This window comes from Schistocerca gregaria, chromosome 3 (assembly GCF_023897955.1).
Source record: "Schistocerca gregaria isolate iqSchGreg1 chromosome 3, iqSchGreg1.2, whole genome shotgun sequence".
Classification (NCBI taxonomy): Eukaryota; Metazoa; Arthropoda; class Insecta; order Orthoptera; family Acrididae; genus Schistocerca; species Schistocerca gregaria.
Genome location: NC_064922.1, coordinates 546,005,148 through 546,026,070, shown reverse-complemented (window position 1 = coordinate 546,026,070; position 20,923 = coordinate 546,005,148).

Genomic DNA, 20,923 nt, shown 5'->3' with positions numbered 1-20,923 from the left:
CGTCATCTGATTAATGTGCATAGTATAGGGTATGACGACCTCTTCCAGCAATACAGACCTGACATCCCGTGAATGATGTTATCGATCTCATATTGGGGGAATAACACTCATTTTTTCCTGCAGAGCTGCTCGCAAGTTCAAAAATGTTCAAATGTGTGTGAAATCTTATGGGACTTAACTGCTAATGTCATCAGTCCCTAAGCTTACACACCAGTTAACCGAAATTATCCTAAGAACAAACACACACACCCATTCCCGAGGGAGGACTCAAACCTCCGTCGGGACCAGCAGCACAGTCCATGACTGTAGCGCCTTAGACAGCTCGGCTAATCCCGCGCAGCATGCTCGCAAGTCTTGGAGAGTGCTTGATGGTCGCTGACGTGATGCAGTCCGTCTCCCTATTGCATCCGAGATACCCTCTATGGGATTCAAACAGGGAGAGCGAGCAGGGCACGCCAAATGTGCAATATTTTTCATTTCCGAGAAAACATCAACGACCTGTGATCTATGAGATCGAGCATTATCGTCCATCAGTACGAAATCTGTGCCCACAGCAACACGCAAAAACCTCACGTGATGTCTCAAGATCTCACCACGATTCGTGACAGCAGTTAAACGCTACCAATTCGTTATGCAGTTTCATAAAGAAGTGTTCGAGTGGTCAATATAATCCCTGATCATATCATTAGAGTTTCTCTTCGTGTTGGTCTCTTTGGGTTTGCAAAATTGTGTTACATGTTCCCTCCAGATGCTAATCCCTCGAGAATCACTCTCCAGACCAAATCGGGACTCGTTTATGCAGTGAACATCAGACCACATTTCGACCGATCATGTGGAATCTTGAAGACTCCATTCTCGACATACCCACCCCTGAAGACGCATCACAGGTACAAATACAGCAGTTTCCGACAATAAGGGCAACTCTGCCGTTTGCATGACCGTAGCCTGAATTAATCACAGGACGGCGAAATAGCAGTTTGTTGCTTTAATTTTGGATACCAGTGTATATGAGGAGGAGAGGGAGAGACAAACCCGATAAAATGCTGAGGCTGATTTTAAGTTGGTAGAATGGAGGGGGACATGGCTGAAATTTGTTTCGGAGAGTATGTGGAGGGTGTGTAGGTGTAGGTGGGATGTGATGGTAGAGGTGCAGCATAGTACAAGGATTGAAAAGTAGAGGAGAAACTACAGAATTAGTACAGTCGAGTTTGCAGATGGTGTAGGTTGTTCGGAACACTGAGGTATTCAGTGTGATGAAGGGCAAGCAGGAATTTGGTTATCTGATAAAGGATCCTTACAAGGGAAGGTAAATGTGTGCAGAAAGTGAGACAGAGTGTAGAGTGTTACTGGATCTGGAGAGATTTGTAGAGCATAGGTAAGGCAAATATCAACACAACGTTTGTAGAGCAAAAGATGAGTGACATCAGTTTTGTAGGCGTGGAAGAAAGTGGAGTGGTGCAATCACCAAGTTCAACCAATTAGTAGTTTTGGTAGTTTTAGTCGATTGTTCTCTCTCTGTTGGTAGGTGAGGTTTCTACATTTGTTGCTGGCAAGTGGTTAGTCTAAGATATTTTACTACATTAGTTAACAGTATTGGACAGCCATAAATGGTAAGGCAGAAGTCATGGAGGCGAAAGGTGCAGGTGGTACATTCTATAATAATTGTCTAAGCTTTATAAGGGTTGATCTTGAAGAGCCATTGGTTATACCAGAAGGTAACGTGATTGAGGTGGAATTGAAGGGGTTGTTGGGATTTCAAGAGTGTGGAATAGAAGGGGAGGAAAATGGTGTTATCAGCATACTGAAGGAGGTGTGCTGATGAAGGTGGTTTTGGTACATCAGCTGTGAGAAGAGATAAACTTGAGGAGAGAGTATGGAGTCTTGGGGCATGGTTGTAGTTGAATGGAAGGTATGGGAATTGGTGTTGTTAATGGTGACAAGGGATGGGCTATTAGAGAGGAAGGAATGAATAAAAAGAACATTATCAACTGGAAGTTCGTAAGTATAGAGTTTGAAAAGGAGACCAGACTGAAATACAGAGTTGTAGGCTTTCTCTAGGTCGAGAAAGACAAAAATAGTGAATTCATGGTAGTGACAGGAGGTACCAGATGCACCACGAGAAGATGAATTCAAAGACTTTGATAAACATTGAGTGAAGCCAGTGGAGTGGCAGGAGAAGATATCAGGAGAGGATTTGTGTGAATTGGGGAAAACTAGAATTTTGGAGGCGTTGTACTGTTCAAGATAGTAACCAGTGGAGAAGGTAGTGGTGCAAAGAACAATTTTACATTGTTAACATATTAAAAGGAACTAGGAAATTATCAATAATTTTAATTAAAGGGTGTCAAAAGAGTAATTAGTATTAAACATGCAATAATCACAATTAAAATAATTGGATGACAATGAGTTTGTCAATACTTTATTTTTTCCTTTGCTGTTTGATTTTGGTTATTATTTTATGTTTTATGTTTTTATAATTTTGGCTTTTTGGCTTTTTTAGTTAAGATGCATAGGTAATGCTGTTCAAATAGTGTCCATGAAGTATATTTCAGTTTGTTAGTGATCATCATATATCCTATTTTTAACATTTCTTGGTCACTTTGGGTTTGAAACAGCAGATTTACAGTCTACCACCCAAACTTTCATCAAAATGAAATCTTTGTTGGTGCAGGTACATCAACTAGGGAATTATTAATAATTTAACTAAAAATATTTCCTTTCGTTGCAATGGGGACTACAAAGGAGAGAGTTCTTTTAGGTGTCAATAGCTAATGGAGTCATACCCAGAGGATGTGTTGCTTTTCTTTCTGAAGCAATTATCTTATGTCATCTGTTGTGAGTAGGGTGTTAAATTCTGTTTATAGCATGCCAGGGGTGGGACAGTGGTACTTAACGTATTAGTGGATGGCAGGGGACATGGACTAGCCAAACTGAAAGTCATCAGTTGTTGAGAAGATGTCAGAGAGATAGGATCCAAAGTGATCAGCTTTGCTTAGATTGTCAGGTATGGGCTAGTTGTTGTGGAGTAGTGGGCTGTGAAGGATGGCTTCAGTGAAATAGTGGAATGCTTTCCAGTACATGGGGTGTGTAGTGTTGATTTAGGTGAATGTCTAACATCAGTCCCCATGTGGCTTGTTACTGTATTCCAGTCATCAGTATTTAGGAAGGAATAGTATAAATGATGAGAGAGTGGGACAATGTGAATATGTGGACTTGACATTTATGTTGGTAGATATGGCTTTTTACAATGTCTGCTATATGTATGACATGATATGGGGTATATTGTCAGGTTGCTGGAAGTTTCAGGTGCGGCCTCTACTCTGAGTATCTATGGACTCCCAGCAGGTATTGCAATTGATATGAGAGTTGCCATGGATATCTTTTGGACAGAGATTGAAAAGATGTGCATGGGAATCAAGCGATGTCCAGGTAGTGGTGAGGAGTACTGGTAGATGGTCACTTCCAGTTGGATGAAGAAGTTCTGCCATGAAGGGTCCAAGGAGGTTGGAGGATTCTAGGATTACAAATTGGACGGAGTTGCTTTCGGGACAGGTGTGCTGTGGGATGGGAACAGTGTCATCTTGAAGAGAGACTGAAAACTGACACCAACTCCGGTGCTCTGCAAGGGAGCAGTTATGGGTTTTGTGGCCAGGGGTGATAATATAGATGGAAAAAGAACAGTTTATATGGGTGAGAAAATGATAGGAGATGGTATTTATAGGTTGGATGTGCAGTAGCGAAAGTAACAAAGTATGAAGAAGAAGCTAATGATATTTGGTGAGATTGTTGAGTGACTGCAAGAGGATGTTCTTGTGGTGGATGAATGAAGCTGCATCTCTGGCCAGGAAAAAGAAATTATCTGTATGGGCATGTAATGGAGAGAGATTTGGATTGTCTGATAGGGTTGAAGGAATGTTTAATTAAGATGAAGGTATCGATGCATTCAAAGTGGCTTGTTGATGGGTGGGGAGTGGACATCGTGGTATAGGACACTGTATTGCTGTCACATCATGCTGAGAGCTAGGGAGTGGGGAATGTCGATGAGGGAGTGCAGATGTTTGAACGAAGGTTCTGAGACAACTGAATATGAAGTGGGGTTGGGGTTGGTTTCGAGGATAGATGGCTTTGGTATTGAGGTGGGAAGCAGAGTGTTCAGAAACGGCATTTTGTTGCAGGATGCACGGTTGTTGGAAGGGACGGTGGTAGGAATTTGATGATTTCTTTGGCTGTGGATTGAGTTATTTGGATGGATATGATGATCAGTACAATGGACAGGCACAGTTGATTCTGGTTTGATGGGTGGGCGTTTGGCTTAGCATTTGACAAAATAGGACATGTGGTTATCATTACAGATTTAGATAGGAGGGGAGGCAACGTTTGGTTGGATATTTTATGAGAAATAAGGAGGCTTTGCTGTGAGAACTGGTGAATTTTTACAATCGGGAGTGAGGTGGTAATTAGGAAGGGTGCATTTTTGGCAAGGTTAGTATTAGGGACGGGATTTGGAGGGTGTGACTTTCTGATGATGGTTGTAAACCATGGCTCCCTTCGTGAGGAGGTGATCAATATAGGGGGAAAATACTGTGAAGATGTGTATAATGAAGATAGGACCTGAGTCGTTCTAGATACGATGGGATGTATGGATTTTTAAAGCAAGATTGGGATTCATTTCTGCCATGATTTCAGAGCCAAAATTCGTTATCTGGGCAATGAGGGTGCGGAGACTGCGAGGAGGTTTGGGTTATTTGGATGAGGAGGCGGTGATGAAGGGAATGAGGAAGGCATGCATGCCAAAGCTAATGTGTGAGATTTTGAGGAGGTCTGAGTTGAAATGGAGTTTTGTGAACTCGATGAGTGAATATTTGTTGAGTATTATTTGCGTGTTGGGAACGTGAGGGGTCTATTTTCTGATTTCGATAGTGAGGGTTTTGGATTTAGGAATTTAGTGTCAGGTTGTGATAGAATTAATATGTGCACAGCTGAGAAAGAAGGTGTAAGTAAGGGAGTATTGTATATGTGTTTAGTAAGATCAGGATTTGCTTTTGGTTTTTTGCTTAAAGAGATGGTAGTGGGGCCTGCATTAGGGCGTTCTGAGATCTTTTTGTGCTGGTCCTTCCATTTGGCTTGAGTAGGTTTGTCTGCTTGTTTACTGCATTGTGGTTTCTAGCATTGCCACAGTAGGTGGGTGAGCTATTATTTTTGCTGGTGTAGCAGGAGAAGCGGTCAGTGTGGTATAAGAAGGAAGGCAGAGGATGCGGTAGAAAGTGTGGAAGAGATCGTGGAAAGGGTAGGATAGGCGAAGGAAGAGATTGTGGATGGGGATGGGACTGTGGGAAGGGGATGTGGAAATAGGGCAGTGGACCAGACGAAGTGCTCTATGTAGTGACAGATGGAGCAGGGGAAGAGGTAGTATAAATGATGGAGGCAGCCATTGTGCGACAAGCAGATCGACAAGCTAATGAAGCTTGTAAGATAACGGAGCGTCATCGAGGTCGTGGGGAATGACAGCAGCGACTGCCAGGGTGGAATGGTCATGACGACGGCAGATGAAGCTGACGATGACGAAGACGGAGGCGGTGAGCTGACGGTGGCGGCGACGAAGACGGTGCGAGGAGGCAGCGGCGGGACAGCGGCGAGTTGAGGCGGCGACAGTGATGACGATCCACAACGTGAAGAGTCTACGAGCACGCACACGCAGACAGAAAAGTATCGATCTCACAAATAAACACCAGATACGAATAGATAAAGATGCCAAAGCTTAGGGGAGTACTCCTACCAGTCTACGCAGGATAATACGGTAGGTGAGTGGAAACGATCTGTGTAGCACCTACTCAGTCTATTCCAGTGACTCCCCAGGAATGTCAGCGGTGCTCTGAACTGCCTGTTAAATAAACATAACATTTAGTTTAAATAAAGAAAAATATCTGCTCATGCGTCGCACTATTGGATTGTGTGTTCAGGGGCGCAGTTGAAATTAAACTATGTGAAAACAACTCCAATAGAGACATCGACTGTGCACTTAGCAGTGCAAGGAAGCACAGAGGAATACCTCTCACAGCTTACCGCTTGATACGAGGGATGGTGCTATTTTCTTGGTATACGGACATAACTAAAACAAATTTTTTTATTATGTTAAATTATCTAATACCGACTGTATATGAGTTCTTAAGTGACTTGACAATGTCATTGTAAAAAATGATCAAGGATGACTGAATATTATTACTGAATATTATAAATATTGTTAAGACAGCGAGACCGAAAATTTCTAGAAAATAAAACAAGGATTGGTTTAAAAACGTGATTTCTACTTTTCAGAGTATTCCAATATATTTTTCGAGTTCGATCAAATGAATTGTGAAGCATTTCGGAATCCTGGGTTTTACAATGCTTCAATGCTTCATGTGATTCCACCCATTTTACCTTTAACTTTTTGGAAACAAAAAGAAATCAGGAGTACAGCGTATAGTCAACAGTCCTGACCTTTAGGGCATCCAGATACTCAAGTTATTAGTTCTTTTTTTTTTCGACGAGACGTTGAGTCTTAGTAACACAAAATTACCTTTCCACATCATGCGTTTCTTGTGACACGTTTTAAAAATTTGCGAAGATTGATATTTATGTGCCAACTGACAGTAACGGCACGTCTATCGTCTAATGCCATTCTAAGAAAAAAAATCTGAGCACCATCTTCTTTCTTTCCAACACGGCGAACTTATTTATAACCTTACCTTCCGTTAGAAAGACCCTCTGACGCCACCAACATAGTTTAAGGATGATAACAATAAATCGAGCACTGATCGTCAGTTGTTGTTGTTGTTGTTGTCTTCAGTCCTGAGACTGGTTTGATGCAGCTCTCCATGCTACTCTATCCTGTGCAAGCTGCTTCATCTCCCAGTACCTACTGCAACCTACATCCTTCTGAATCTGCTTAGTGTACTCATCTCTCGGTCTCCCTCTACGATTTTTACCCTCCACGCTGCCCTCCAATGCTAAATTTGTGATCCCTTGATGCCTCAAAACATGTCCTACCAACCGATCCCTTCTTCTAGTCAAGTTGTGCCACAAACTTCTCTTCTCCCCAATCCTATTCAATACCTCCTCATTAGTTACGTGATCTATCCACCTTATCTTCAGTATTCTTCTGTAGCACCACATTTCGAAAGCTTCTATTCTCGTCTTGTCCAAACTAGTTATCGTCCATGTTTCACTTCCATACATGGCTACACTCCAAACAAATACTTTCAGAAAGGACTTCCTGATACATAAATCTATATTCGATGTTAACAAATTTCTCTTCTTCAGAAACGCTTTCCTTGCCATTGCCAGTCTACATTTTATATCCTCTCTACTTCGACCATCATCAGTTATTTTACTTCCTAAATAGCAAAACTCCTTTACTACTTTAAGTGTCTCATTTCCTAATCTAATTCCCTCAGCATCACCCGATTTAATTTGACTACATTCCATTATCCTCGTTTTGCTTTTGTTAATGTTCATCTTATATCCTCCTTTCAAGACACTGTCCATTCCGTTCAACTGCTCTTCCAAGTCCTTTGCCGTCTCTGACAGAATTACAATGTCATCGGCGAACCTCAAAGTTTTTACTTCGTCTCCATGAATTTTAATACCTACTCCAAATTTTTCTTTTGTTTCCTTTACTGCTTGCTCAATATACAGATTGAATAACATCGGGGAGAGGCTACAACCCTGACTCACTCCTTTCCCAACCACTGCTTCCCTTTCATGCCCCTCGACTCTTATTACTGCCATCTGGTTTCTGTACAAATTATAAATAGCCTTTCGCTCCCTGTATTTTACCCCTGCCACCTTTAGAATTTGAAAAAGAGTATTCCAGTCAACATTGTCAAAAGCTTTCTCTAAGTCTACAAATGCTAGAAACGTAGGTTTGCCTTTTCTTAATCTTTCTTCTAAGATAAGTCGTAAGGTCAGTATTGCCTCACGTGTTCCAACATTTCTACGGAATCCAAACTGATCTTCCCCGAGGTCTGCATCTACCAGTTTTTCCATTCGTCTGTAAAGAATTCGCGTTAGTATTTTGCAGCCGTGGCTTATTAAACTGATAGTTCGGTAATTTTCACATCTGTCAGCACCTGCTTTCTTTGGGATTGGAATTATTATATTCTTCTTGAAGTCTGAGGGTATTTCGCCTGTCTCATACATCTTGCTCACCAGCTGGTAGAGTTTTGTCATTACTGGCTCTCCCAAGGCCGTCAGTAGTTCTAATGGAATGTTGTCTACTCCGGGGGCCTTGTTTCGACTCAGGTCTTTCAGTGCTCTGTCGAACTCTTCACGCAGTATCGTATCTCCCATTTCGTCTTCATCTACATCCTCTTCTATTTCCATAATATTGTCCTCAAGTACATCGCCCTTGTATAAACCTTCTATATACTCCTTCCACCTTTCTGCCTTCCCTTCTTTGCTTAGAACTGGGCTGCCATCTGAGCTCTTGATATTCATACACGTGGTTCTCTTCTCTCCAAAGGTCTCTTTAATTTTCCTGTAGGCAGTATCTATCTTACCCCTAGTGAGATAAGCTTCTACATCCTTACATTTGTCCTCTAGCCATCCCTGTTTAGCCATTTTGCACTTCCTGTCGATCTCATTTTTCAGACGTTTGTATTCCTTTTTGCCTGCTTCATTTACTGCATTTTTATATTTTCTCCTTTCATCAATTAAATTCAATATTTCTTCTGTTACCCAAGGATTTCTAGCAGCCCTCGTCTTTGTACCTACTTTATCCTCTGCTGCCTTCACTACTACATCCCTCAGAGCTACCCATTCTTCTTCTACTGTATTTCTTTCCCCTATTCCTGTCAATTGTTCCCTTATGCTCTCTCTGAAACTCTGTACAACCTCTGGTTCTTTCAGTTTATCCAGGTCCCATCTCCTTAATTTCCCACATTTTTGCAGTTTCTTCAGTTTTAATCTACAGGTCATAACCAATAGATTGTGGTCAGAGTCCACATCTGCCCCTGGAAATGTCTTACAACTTAAAACCTGGTTCCTAAATCTCTGTCTTACCATTATATAATCTATCTGATACCTTTTAGTATCTCCAGGGTTCTTCCACGTATACAACCTTCTTTCGTGATTCTTAAACCAAGTGTTAGCTATGATTAAGTTGTGCTCTGTGCAAAATTCTACTAGGCGGCTTCCTCTTTCATTTCTTAGCCCCAATCCATATTCACCTACTATGTTTCCTTCTCTCCCTTTTCCTACACTCGAATTCCAGTCACCCATTACTATTAAATTTTCGTCTCCCTTCACTATCTGAATAATTTCTTTTATTTCATCGTACATTTCTTCAATTTCATCATCATCTGCAGAGCTAGTTGGCATATAAACTTGTACTACTGTAGCAGGTGTGGGCTTCGTATCTATCTTGGCCACAATAATGCGTTCACTATGCTGTTTGTAGTAGCTTACCCGCATTCCTATTTTCCTATTCATTATTAAACCTACTCCTGCATTACCCCTATTTGATTTTGTGTTTATAACCCTGTAGTCACCTGACCAAAAGTCTTGTTCCTCCTGCCACCGAACTTCACTAATTCCCACTATATCTAACTTTAACCTATCCATTTCCCTTTTTAAATTTTCTAACCTACCTGCCCGATTAAGGGATCTGACATTCCACGCTCCGATCCGTAGAACGGCAGTTTTCTTTCTCCTGATAACGACATCCTCCTGAGTAGTCCCCGCCCGGAGATCCGAATGGGGGACTATTTTACCTCCGGAATATTTTACCCACGAGGATGCCATCATCATTTAATCATACAGTAAAGCTGCATGTCCTCGGGAAAAATTACGGCTGTAGTTTCCCCTTGCTTTCAGCCGTTCGCAGTACCAGCACAGAAAAGCCGTTTTGGTTAATGTTGCAAGGCCAGATCAGTCAATCATCCAGACTGTTGCCCCTGCAACTACTGAAAAGGCTGCTGCCCCTCTTCAGGAACCACACGTTTGTCTGGCCTCTCAACAGATACCCCTCCGTTGTGGTTGCACCTACGGTACGGCCATCTGTATCGCTGAGGCACGCAAGCCTCCCCACCAACGGCAAGGTCCATGGTTCATGGGGGGAGGGATCGTCAGTTATGATATTAGAAATCAAATATGAAGTCCCGTCTTGAGATTTTTCCGGATTTTTTCTGCATCAATGAATGCGTCGTTGTTTTTGATCGGGAGCCACTTTATGTGAACTCAACTTACAACAATTTTTTCTCGTGTCTAACTCTTGATGTAAAATGTTTTGGATTTGTCTCACACCATTACCCCGTGTCGCCCGTATAAATTCGTAAGACGCCCGTCGATCTTCTTCAGGCTTTGCTCTAACAACGGCACTATTTTAATCGGTAACAGCAATTCTTGGGCGTCCTTCACGAATTCATCACTAAGAAATTTTGAATTCACTGAACCAGTTAAAATTACTGCTTCGGATGGAACTTCTTCGTAAAATGCGTTTGTAAGCCGATATTAACATTTTTAGGCGTTAATGACGATTTAATATAGTAAAAAATCATTGTCCGGTAATTTTCTGTAGTGAATTTATTTTTCGGTGTGCACAAAATCTTTAAATGATAACAATCATCGAGCTATAGAGTTAACTGAGCGCACTGCAACGCAATCAACTTGCGAAACATTAAAAAGTAGCTGTGTCACGTTTTAGAACCATGGCGTCCTGTAAATTTTCAAAGTCTCCGAAGTATTTTAATTTTTTTTACTAAAAATAACAATGAACATGTACAGTCTTAAGTCGGCATGAGAAGATGAAAGTGATCCATCGCTTTCCGTTAGTTCGTTGTTCCCATTGGTATGACCCCGGCTCCCACATGTCTGTGTAGCCTACGTGAGAATGTTTACACAATGTTGACCGCACCGGTGGCTCCCAAAGGCGTTCCCCCGGGCGGACTGTTTGCGGCGACCACAGAGCAGCGCGGCGCAACCGGTCGATCGCGCTCTGCTACCTGTGTGACGTAATTGCCATCGATACCGCAGAGACGGTCACGTACATAATGCGGCCGCCTGCGCCCTTTCAATTAGCCGCCACAGACCCTCCTTCCCTGTAATTGCTCGCAGGCAGGGCGCTCCTTTTGTAGGCGCAACAATACCTGTTGCAGTGCGCTCCCAAGCGCACACACACACACACAAAAACACACACACACAAAAACACACACACACACACACACAGGACACGCGCGGATGGACACGCAAACACCGTCAGGTGGTCTTTCGCTTCCTTGTCTGTGTTGCACGATCCCTTAAGCCAAGCCGAAAGCTTGTAGCCGGTCTCGCACGTGGCTCAAAAAATTTAGAGAATCGCTCTCTCGGATCGCCGGATAGTCACTGTGGGGCGATTTCTTGGATTTGTGAGTTGTCATGATAGGTACTACAGGGACAGAGAGAAGCGTTTCTGACCCCTCGGAGAATGCAATAGTTTAATGCAGCCCAAGCATAGAGCTTAGAAGTATGCTCTGTGGTCCCATGACGGATTATTGACAGCTTATAAAGTAGATGATTCGGATCCAGCTTGCCGCCATTACATTGAACCAAAGTGTATGTCAGCTGACGGATGGATTACATCTGTACCCTGCTAGTTTAATGAGAACTGATTGCCGGCCGGAGTGGCCGTGCGGTTCTAGGCGCTACAGTCTGGAGCCGAACGACCGCTACGGTGGCAGGTTCGAATCGTGCCTGGGGCATGGATGTGTGTGATGTCCTTAGGTTAGTTAGTTTTAATTAGTTCTAAGTTCTAGGTGACTGATGACCTCAGAAGTTAAGTCGCATAGTGCTCAGCGCCATTTGAACCATTTTTGAAAACTAATTTTTGGATGGCAGTGCGAGGGCTTGCTGAAAAATAATGCCCCTAATTTTTTATGTGGAAATTATTTTTATGTTTTTTTTAATGAAAGAAGCGTTATTAACTTTATTCCTCATGTCCACATATTTATTTCCCAACAAAGTCAGAATGGTGATGAACATATATCCCCGAACGAGGGTAATTTGTTGATACCGTCACTGTAGAGTGTTTGACTTTCTTGACAGAGCCACAGCCTCACCTCTGCTTGTGCGACTCCATCACTGTCACAATGAAGTCCTGGAAGGTGTTGAACATATTCTGGAAACAGATGAAAATCGGATAAGACCAAGCTACGACTGTATGGAGGATGAGCGATGACACCGCACCCAAGGAGTCGGACTGTTGCCAATATCACAGTGGTGGCCAGGTATTGTCATGTTGAAGTAGAGGTTTCTTCATGTGTGGACGGAATCTTCGAATTCGTGCTTCAGTTTTTGAAGCTCTGGCAGTACTTTTCATAGCGTATGGTGGTGCCTTTAGGGAAGAGTTCCTCATCCACCACACCTTCAACCTCCCACAATACTGAGTTTGACTTTGCGTGCTGACGGCGTGGTCTTGAACTCTTTTTGGTTTCGGTGATCCTTCAGTGCAAAACTCCATTGATGCCCTCTTGTTTTCGGAGTCACAACGGTGAACCTAGCTTTCATCACCTGTCACAATGTTGCTAAGGAAGCCATCACCCTCACACTTAAACCACTAAAGAAAATTTTGACAGATATCCAGTCTCAGCTGTTTCGAGTGGAGGTACGCTTTCTGTGTAAGGAAATCGATCACAGAACGCTATTTCTCATGCTCAGACATAGCTACGTCACCCACCTCCATGTTATTTCCTACAAGTGAGAGCATTCTAGCGGCAGGTCGCAACTGACGTCAGCGAAGTGGGAAAGTCGACCGAGTAATATGCGTGACATGTAAAAGATCAAACGATATACAATAAAAAAATTCTGAGGCATTTCTTTTCACCACGCCCTTGCACATTCAGTAAGGTTTTGTCTATTACATACATAACTGTTGTGCAGCAATTGGTTGCATCAAAAATTGTGTGAGGGAAAATAAAAAAGCATTTCAATCGACAGGTAAGATTAAAACAAAAAATACGAAAATTTTGCAAACATGTTTTTCCGTATTATGGTAATTGACTACGGGTTGGAATTAAGGAATGATAGCCTTATAGACATATGAATAATTTATTTGACATTTTTAACTGCTGTTATTGTGGTCTTCAGTCCTAAGACTGGTTTTATGCAGCTCTCCATGCTACTCTATCCTGTGCAAGTTTCTTCATCTCCCAGTACCTACTGCAGCCTACATCATTCTGAATCTGCTTAGTGTATCCATCTCTTGGTCTCCCTCTATGATTTTTACCCTTCACGCTGCCCTCCAGTACTAAATTGGTGATCCCTTGATGCCTCAGAACATGTCCTACCAACCGATCACTTCTTCTAGTCAAGTTGTGCCACAAACTCCTCTTCTCCCCAATTCAATTCAATACCTCCTCATTAGTTACTTGGCTACACTCAACACAAATACTTTCAGAAATGACTTCCTGACACTTAAATCTATATTCGATGTTAACAAATTTCTCTTCTTCAGAAATGCTTTCCTTGCCATTGCCAGTCTACATTTTATATCCTCCCTACCTCGACCATCACCAGTTATTTTGCTCGACAAATAACAAAACTCATTTACTTCTTTAAGCGTCACATTTCCTAATCTAATTGCTGCAGCATCACCCGATTTAATTCGACTACATTCCATTATTCTCGTTTTTCTTATAGTGATGTTCATGTTATATCCTCCTTTCAAGACACTATCCATTCCATACAGCTGCTCTTCCAAGTCCTTTGCTGTCTGTGACAGAATTACAATGTCATCGGCGAACCTCAGAGTTTTTATTTCTTCTCCATGGATTTTAATTCCTACTCCGAATTTTTCTTTCGTTTCTTTTACTGCTTGCTCAATATACAGATTGAATAACATCGGGAGAGGCTACAACCCTCACTCATTCCTTTCCCAACCACTGCTTCCCTTTGATGCCCCTCGACTCTTGCAACTGCCATCTGGTTTCTGTCCAAATTGTAAATAGCCTTTCGCTCCCTGTATTTTACCCCTGCCACCTTCAGAATTTGAAAGAGAGTATTCCAGTCAACTGTCAAAAGCTTTCTATAAGTCTACAAATACTAGAAACGTAGGTTTGTCTTTCCTTGATCTTTCTTCTAATATAAGTCGTAGCGTCAATATTTGCCTCGAGTGTGCCAACCTTTCTACGGAATCCAAACCGATCGTCTCCGAGGTCGGCTTCTACCAGTTTTTCCATTCGTCTGTAAAGAATTCGCGTTAGTATTTTGCAGCTATGACTTAATAAACTGATAGTTCGGTAATTTTCACATCTGTAAACACCTGCTTTCTTTGGGATTTGAATTATTATATTGTTCTTGAAGTCTGCGGGAATTTGGCCTGTGTCATACATCTTGCTCACCGCATGGTAGAGTTTGGTCAGAACTGGCTCTCAGTAGTCAGTAGTTCTAGTGGAATGTTGTCTACTCCCAGGGCCTTGTTTCGACTCAGATCTTTCAGTGCTCTGTCAAACTCTTCACGCAGTATCATATCTCCCATTTCATCTTCATCTACATCCTCTTCCATTTCCGTAATATCGCCCTAGTATAGACCCTCTATATTCTCCTTCCACTTTTCTGCCTTCCCTTCTTTGCTTAGAACTGGGTTTCCATCTGAGCTCTTGATATTCATGCAAGTGGTTTTCTTTTTTCCAAAGGTCTCTTTAATTTTCCTGTAGGCAGTATCTATCTTACCCTTCGTGAGATAAGCCTCTAAATCCTTACATTTGTCCTCTAGCCATCCCTGCTTATCCATTTTGCACATCCTGTCGATCTCATTTTTGAGACGTTTCTATTCCTTTTTGCTGCTTAATTTACTGCATTTTTATATTTTCTCCTTTCATCAATTGAATTCAGAATCTCTACTGTTACCCCTCGTCTTTTTACCTACTTGATTCTCTGCTGCCTTCACTTCTTCATCCCTCAGAGCTACCCATTCTTCTTCTACTGTATTTCTTTCCGCCCATTCCTGTCAATTGTTCTCTTATGCTCTCCCTGAAGCTCTGTACAACCTCTGGTTCTTTCCGTTTATCCACGTCGCATCTCCTTAAATTCCCACCTTTTTGCAGTTTCTTCGGTTTTAATCTACAGTTGATAAACAATAGATTGTGGCCAGAGTCCATATCTGACCCTGGAAATGTCTTACAATTTAAAACTTGGTTCCTCAATCTCTGTCTTACCATTATATAATCTATCTGAACCCTTCTAGTATCTCCAGGGTTCTTCCATGCATACAGCCTCCTTTCACGATTCTTGAACCAAGTGTTAGCTATGATTAAGTTACGTTCCGTGCAAAAATCTCCCAGGCTTTTAACTATGTATAAGTATTATGAATTTCGTTATAGGCCGGTCGCTGTGACCGAGCAATTCTAGGCGCTGCTGCTACTGTCGCATATTGGAATCCTGCTTTGGGCATGGCTGTGTGTGATCAGGTTAGCTAGGTTTAAGTAGTTATAAGTGTAGGGGACTGATGACCTCAGCATAGAGCCATTTGGACCAGTTTAGTTATAAAGCCATTATACTTCTCTCTCGTACAGATAAGTGCGAAAACATGTTAAATATTAACTGGGCGGTATTTTTTCTATTCATATTACATACTTAGAACTGATAATAGATTTTCAGTAATTAAATTCTAAGTAATGTTGGAACACTTGTCTTGAAGCGTTTCCAGGTTAAAGACCACTCTAAGTTATGCAGCTAATACATTGTCCAGTCACAGTAATGTGACCACCTACGACAAAACCTGAATAGAAGCATTTTTCAGCGTGGACAGCAGCGAGACGTGCAGAAAGAGAGTCAGTGAGGTTCTGGAAAGTATCAGCAGGGAAATGGAGCCATGCCGACTCCAGTGTCGTGACCAGCTACACTTGGTTTCTCTCTTAAGGATCCACGGCACTAAAGCCTCGATACAGGTGATCCCACCGATTCTGGATTGGACGGGAGAACGGTAAGCTCTTCCTGGTGCTCTTCGAACCACGCACGTACGCTGCGAGCTGTGTGACACATTGCACTGACCTGCTGGTAGATGTCATCGCTCCGATGAAAAGTAGGCTGCATGTAGGTGTGGAATGGTCCCCCAGGATAGCTGCGTTCTTGTGTTGATCAATTGTGCCTTTCAGAATGAGATCACTCAGGAAGTGTCATGAAAACCTGGACCGTTCCGAAGATTGTTGCAGTGTATTTGATTTCAGACACCTCTCGCCGACGGACTATAACAAGTGATTCATCTGAGAAGGCCACCGGTCACCAATCAGTGGACGTCCAGTTGAGGTATCGGCGTGTAAATGCCAGTCTTCAGCGCCGATGGACAACAATAAGCTTTTTTTAAACATAAATTAGGCCCCTCCTGTTAAGTCCCAAACACAGCAACGTTCTCTGAAACGACTTGAGAACACACAGTTGGGAGCCCCTTAGCTCACTTGGGCGGTCACTTGTTCAACAGCTGCACGTGTATTCTCCCATATATATCTCTGCACCTGTCGTTCAGTATTGTTATCTATGGCCAACAGTGCACCACAGTTGCCTCGCCGCCGGCTTTGGATAGCGCCGTTTCATCATGGACGGTATAGTTTAACCACGACAGCACCCGAACTGTTTACAAACTTAGCTGTTTCGGAAATCCTTCCACCTAGTGTCCTAAAGCCAATAATCTTTCTTTTTTTGGGGTTAGATAAATAACTCCGTTTCCACATCACGACAACCACTGCACTATTTTCCGCATCCCCCAGGCACGCTTTATATACCCTCCGCTGCTAGAGCTGCTACCAGCCGGCTTTGAGTGACTATTGCACGTTGACGTTGAACATTGGCGGTAGTCACATTAAAGTGACTGGGCTGTGAAACTTAATATTTTGACACCAAAGCCTTTGGTATTGGTAGGATATTGAAGACAAACAACGTTCCTTCATTTTTATTTAATTTCTTCTGCATTTAGAATCTTAGCAAAAACGACGAGGAAGCCATACTGAGGAAGTGTCAACAAACCTGCTAAATGAAGTATAAAGTACATTTTAATTCTACTTCTGTCGATGAGACTGAAGACAATGGTTATCCATAAGACCCGATCACTTTGTTACAGCACAGAATAGTAAGGAGTAGAATTTAAAAAGCATTGTCGAAACTGACATTGCCCCACGCTAATTTACGTCATGCCAGAGACACCAGCATAAGCACAAAACGAGCGATTACGTCGCAATGGGGCAGGTAAACGACACTGCCTGCCAAGAAAGGAACAAGCATTCAGCAGAAAAGAGGATGGAAAACCAAAGGAAGGGGGATAAGCATATTCCTTAGCTCCTAAGACATGTTGCAAGAAACTCTTGTTTCATAGGGCACATAGGGAGGATTCGACACAGCAGTTAACAGCCTCTTAAATGAAAGTAGCAGAATAAGAAGGATAGATTCCGTAATTACAAATCGACCTTTGTGTCATAGCCTCAGGCTAGTTCCCTTTCAGTATTCCAGTTACCCATTTCTCGTCATGTGTTGATCATTGGGATTGATGACATTCGCAGTAATGGCACTCAATTCCATGTTTACGGTACTGTTGTGAATCTATGTCCTAGATTATCTACCGACAGCAGATACATCACGAATGGGTCGTTAAGGATCACCGTGGAATTCGGAGTCGGACCGCCGGCCACTGTGGCCGACTGGTTCTAGGTGCTTCAGTCTGGACCCGCGCTGCTGCTACGGTTGCAGGTTCCAATCCTGCCTCGCGTATGGATGTGTGTGATGTCCTTAGGTTAGTTACGTTTAAATAGTTCTGAGTCTATGGGGCTGATGACCTCAGATGTTAAGTCTCATAGTGCTTAGAGCAATTTTACAATGGGACCGAGTACACTCTGCAGATGGCGTGAGACCTGAAGACTGAGTCACCTGTTCAGGAGACGGATAATCTGTTCTGTTAGCGAACTACAGAAAGACAGAAACAAACTTATTAACGACGTTCTCGCGGTCGCTCCGCTTCCATGTTTCCTATGAAACTGATTATGATATTTGTCCGTTATTACACCCAGTGTCTTCAAATACTTTTCGTACGTGACTCAGTCCTTCTGACAAGTTTTCAGAGACTGAAATAGCTTGAGCTCGATACAACATGGTCCTCAGAACAGAACATATCTGTGATGGGTTGTGGTAATTGGTAAGCGTGCGTGTACTTGTCAAGGCTGACGGGTTTCCGGTCAAATCTGTGGCAGAGATATCCATTTGCTTTCCGTGGACAAGGACATGAATAGCTGAGTACTGTCCTTCTCCACCTATCACTCCCCAAAATGCAGATGCTTAACTCGGTTGATGAAGTCTGTCGTATTTTTCATATTATGCATATAATTGCGAACGTACAGAGTATAAGGCTGATCACATGTTTGACGAACCACTGTAACTCACGTTGGGCCCTAGGAACGTTTCCCTGCTGTGTTCTTTTGGCAGGCCTTAAAACGTAGGTGGTTGAGTTGCCTGAGGAAGGAGACTTTCGTTGACACTCTCTTCGAGTGATGAATGCTTGAGAAGCTCCTACATCTTCATTATTATTCTAGACGTTAGGATCCATGAAAAATTCTGCTATATCTCCTCCTTCAACTGTATCATCACCTCATACTCAGATTGTTCGCTGAAGACACCTACACTGCCACTTCAAAAGTTTTCAGAGATCTCTACATTGTCTTGTATGCTGGCAGCATTATTACATCAGCGAAATGGATTCTTCTTGGCGATAGTGTAAAGTTTAAGCTCCATTTCACCGAAGATAACATAAGCCGAAGGCCCCAAGGAAAACAGGAACCATTAGCCAGCTTCTAAAGAGACATGAAGTTCATACAGGTCTTGATTCATCCAAAAAAAGTTCAATAACACATGAAGCCTGTGAAAGATGTCAGTGATATATAATCACAGTAGTTAAGTTAGGAGAGTTCTGGCTCAGAGTCTGTCATTGATGAGTTATGGGCTTCTCCTGTCCTCCCAATCCCATCCTTTCCCCCAACCACCCCATCTTTCCCCCACCCTGTCCCCTCCCCTCCCCCCCCCCCCAGTCCCCCTCTCACGAAGGCTAATTACCCTATGTATAAATTGGAGGGAACTCAACTTTTGTTGAGAAATTCAAAAAAATACCCTAAATTTGCTAGTGTGGAAGTAGGGCTGTTGTCCTATGTATAAATTGGTGGTAGGTTCAAATTGGTGCATTGTAATGCTATTTGACTTGGAACACCGACAAAGTCTTGCTATGGCATCACAATGCAAGATGGCAATGCAAAACGGCTGAATTGAATATAATATGACCAACACAAGATGGCAGACATGGAATTCTGATGTAATCTTAGTATGGTGTCACAACCCAAGACTTGGAATACTGGCACAGTCTTGCTATGCCATCAGAATACAAGATGGTGATACAAGATGGCCGACTTGGAATACTGCCCCAGAGCTGGAATACTGGCCCTATTTCTTTGACTTTGGGGTACAAAATGGCGATGTAAGATGGCCGATCAGGAATATTGGGCCAGAACTGGAATACTGGCCCTGATTCTATGATATCTCAATCCTGCTCAGACCTGTAGTGCTATTTACAACAGAGTGGAATTCCGGCGTAGTGGTCCAGATTTGACATTCTATGATATAATAATTCACATTCCGGAATTCTAGCACTATGACATCTGAGACAAATGATGTTTGTGCAGATCCCGCCCTGCCTGACAACCTACTTGACATGTTAACTACTGTTCCTGCAGAGACGTGTGGTAACTGTTTTTACTATCTCTTTCCACTTTCATCTTTAACAGCACACCAGAAGCGAAAGGCTCTCACTCAGAGATGTATGTAGAATTGATGCAAACAGCTTCACCTAAGTCCAATGCCTCTAACTCGCCCTGGAATCACACCAGTCACAGTTCCGTGTACAGAAACGGCACATGCATACAGTTGATTCAACTACCTCACATAAAGTGGAGACTACCCCTGCAGCCACATCCTTGTCCTAAGCTTAACTCCGCATGTGCGATGATAAAATAACGGTAGGGAGAAGGATAGTAACAATTCATCTTCGTTTATAGAAATAACAACCCAGGGAGAAGCCCCTTTCCCCGACTACAAAGTTCACGATGGAGAAGTCCGTCCACGGCCGCTAAGAGCTGTGTCACCGTGCACCGTGCACCACTGCCAGCATCAGGAGACGTGGCTGCGTGGCTTGCTGCGCTGCACTGCGTAAGCCATGAGGGCCCAAATTAAAAAGTTGGTGAACCGTTAACTTACTTTCAAAATCTTTTCTTAAAGAATTTACTTTATTTACTAAGGATTCATCAAGAACATTAACACATTTAAGCGTGGAAGTAGTTGCCAAGGAATAACAGATGAAAATGAAAGTATCTTTAACAAATGGGAATTTCTTTCATAAAAGCTTTTTCAAAAAACATATTTAAAATTTATAAGCAGAAAAGCACCATCGAAATATCAAGTTGCAATTTTATTTCGAGGCAGAAAGAACAATATTGACAGTATGAGGCTTCGGGCTGAGAAGCTTGCCGCTCCCTTTCAGCGTGGCCGTAGTCACGACCACTCACTAGAACCTCTTAAAGACCACACTGGTGCAAATGTGCAACACACCAGATTAGTTTAAACTAAAAATTTTAACAACTCACACAAACACATTAACTATGCACCCCGTAAGAGGGATGGAAATGGTACAAACACTGACACTAAGAAATTATTTGCCAGCGAATGGGCAATTTGTTTTCAAAAGGACTCTTACGGTGGAAGGGTGGCAACTTTATAAAAATGACTAAATAAAAGCTATGAAATTCAGACTTACATAAAATGTACAACATGCTGTACATTACACATATACCGCCTCGCAAGATGACAGGCAAGATAAAAACATGTTTCAGGAATTCGGCCTTTACATCTTAATTCTATAAATTCGTTAACACAGAACATGGCAGAG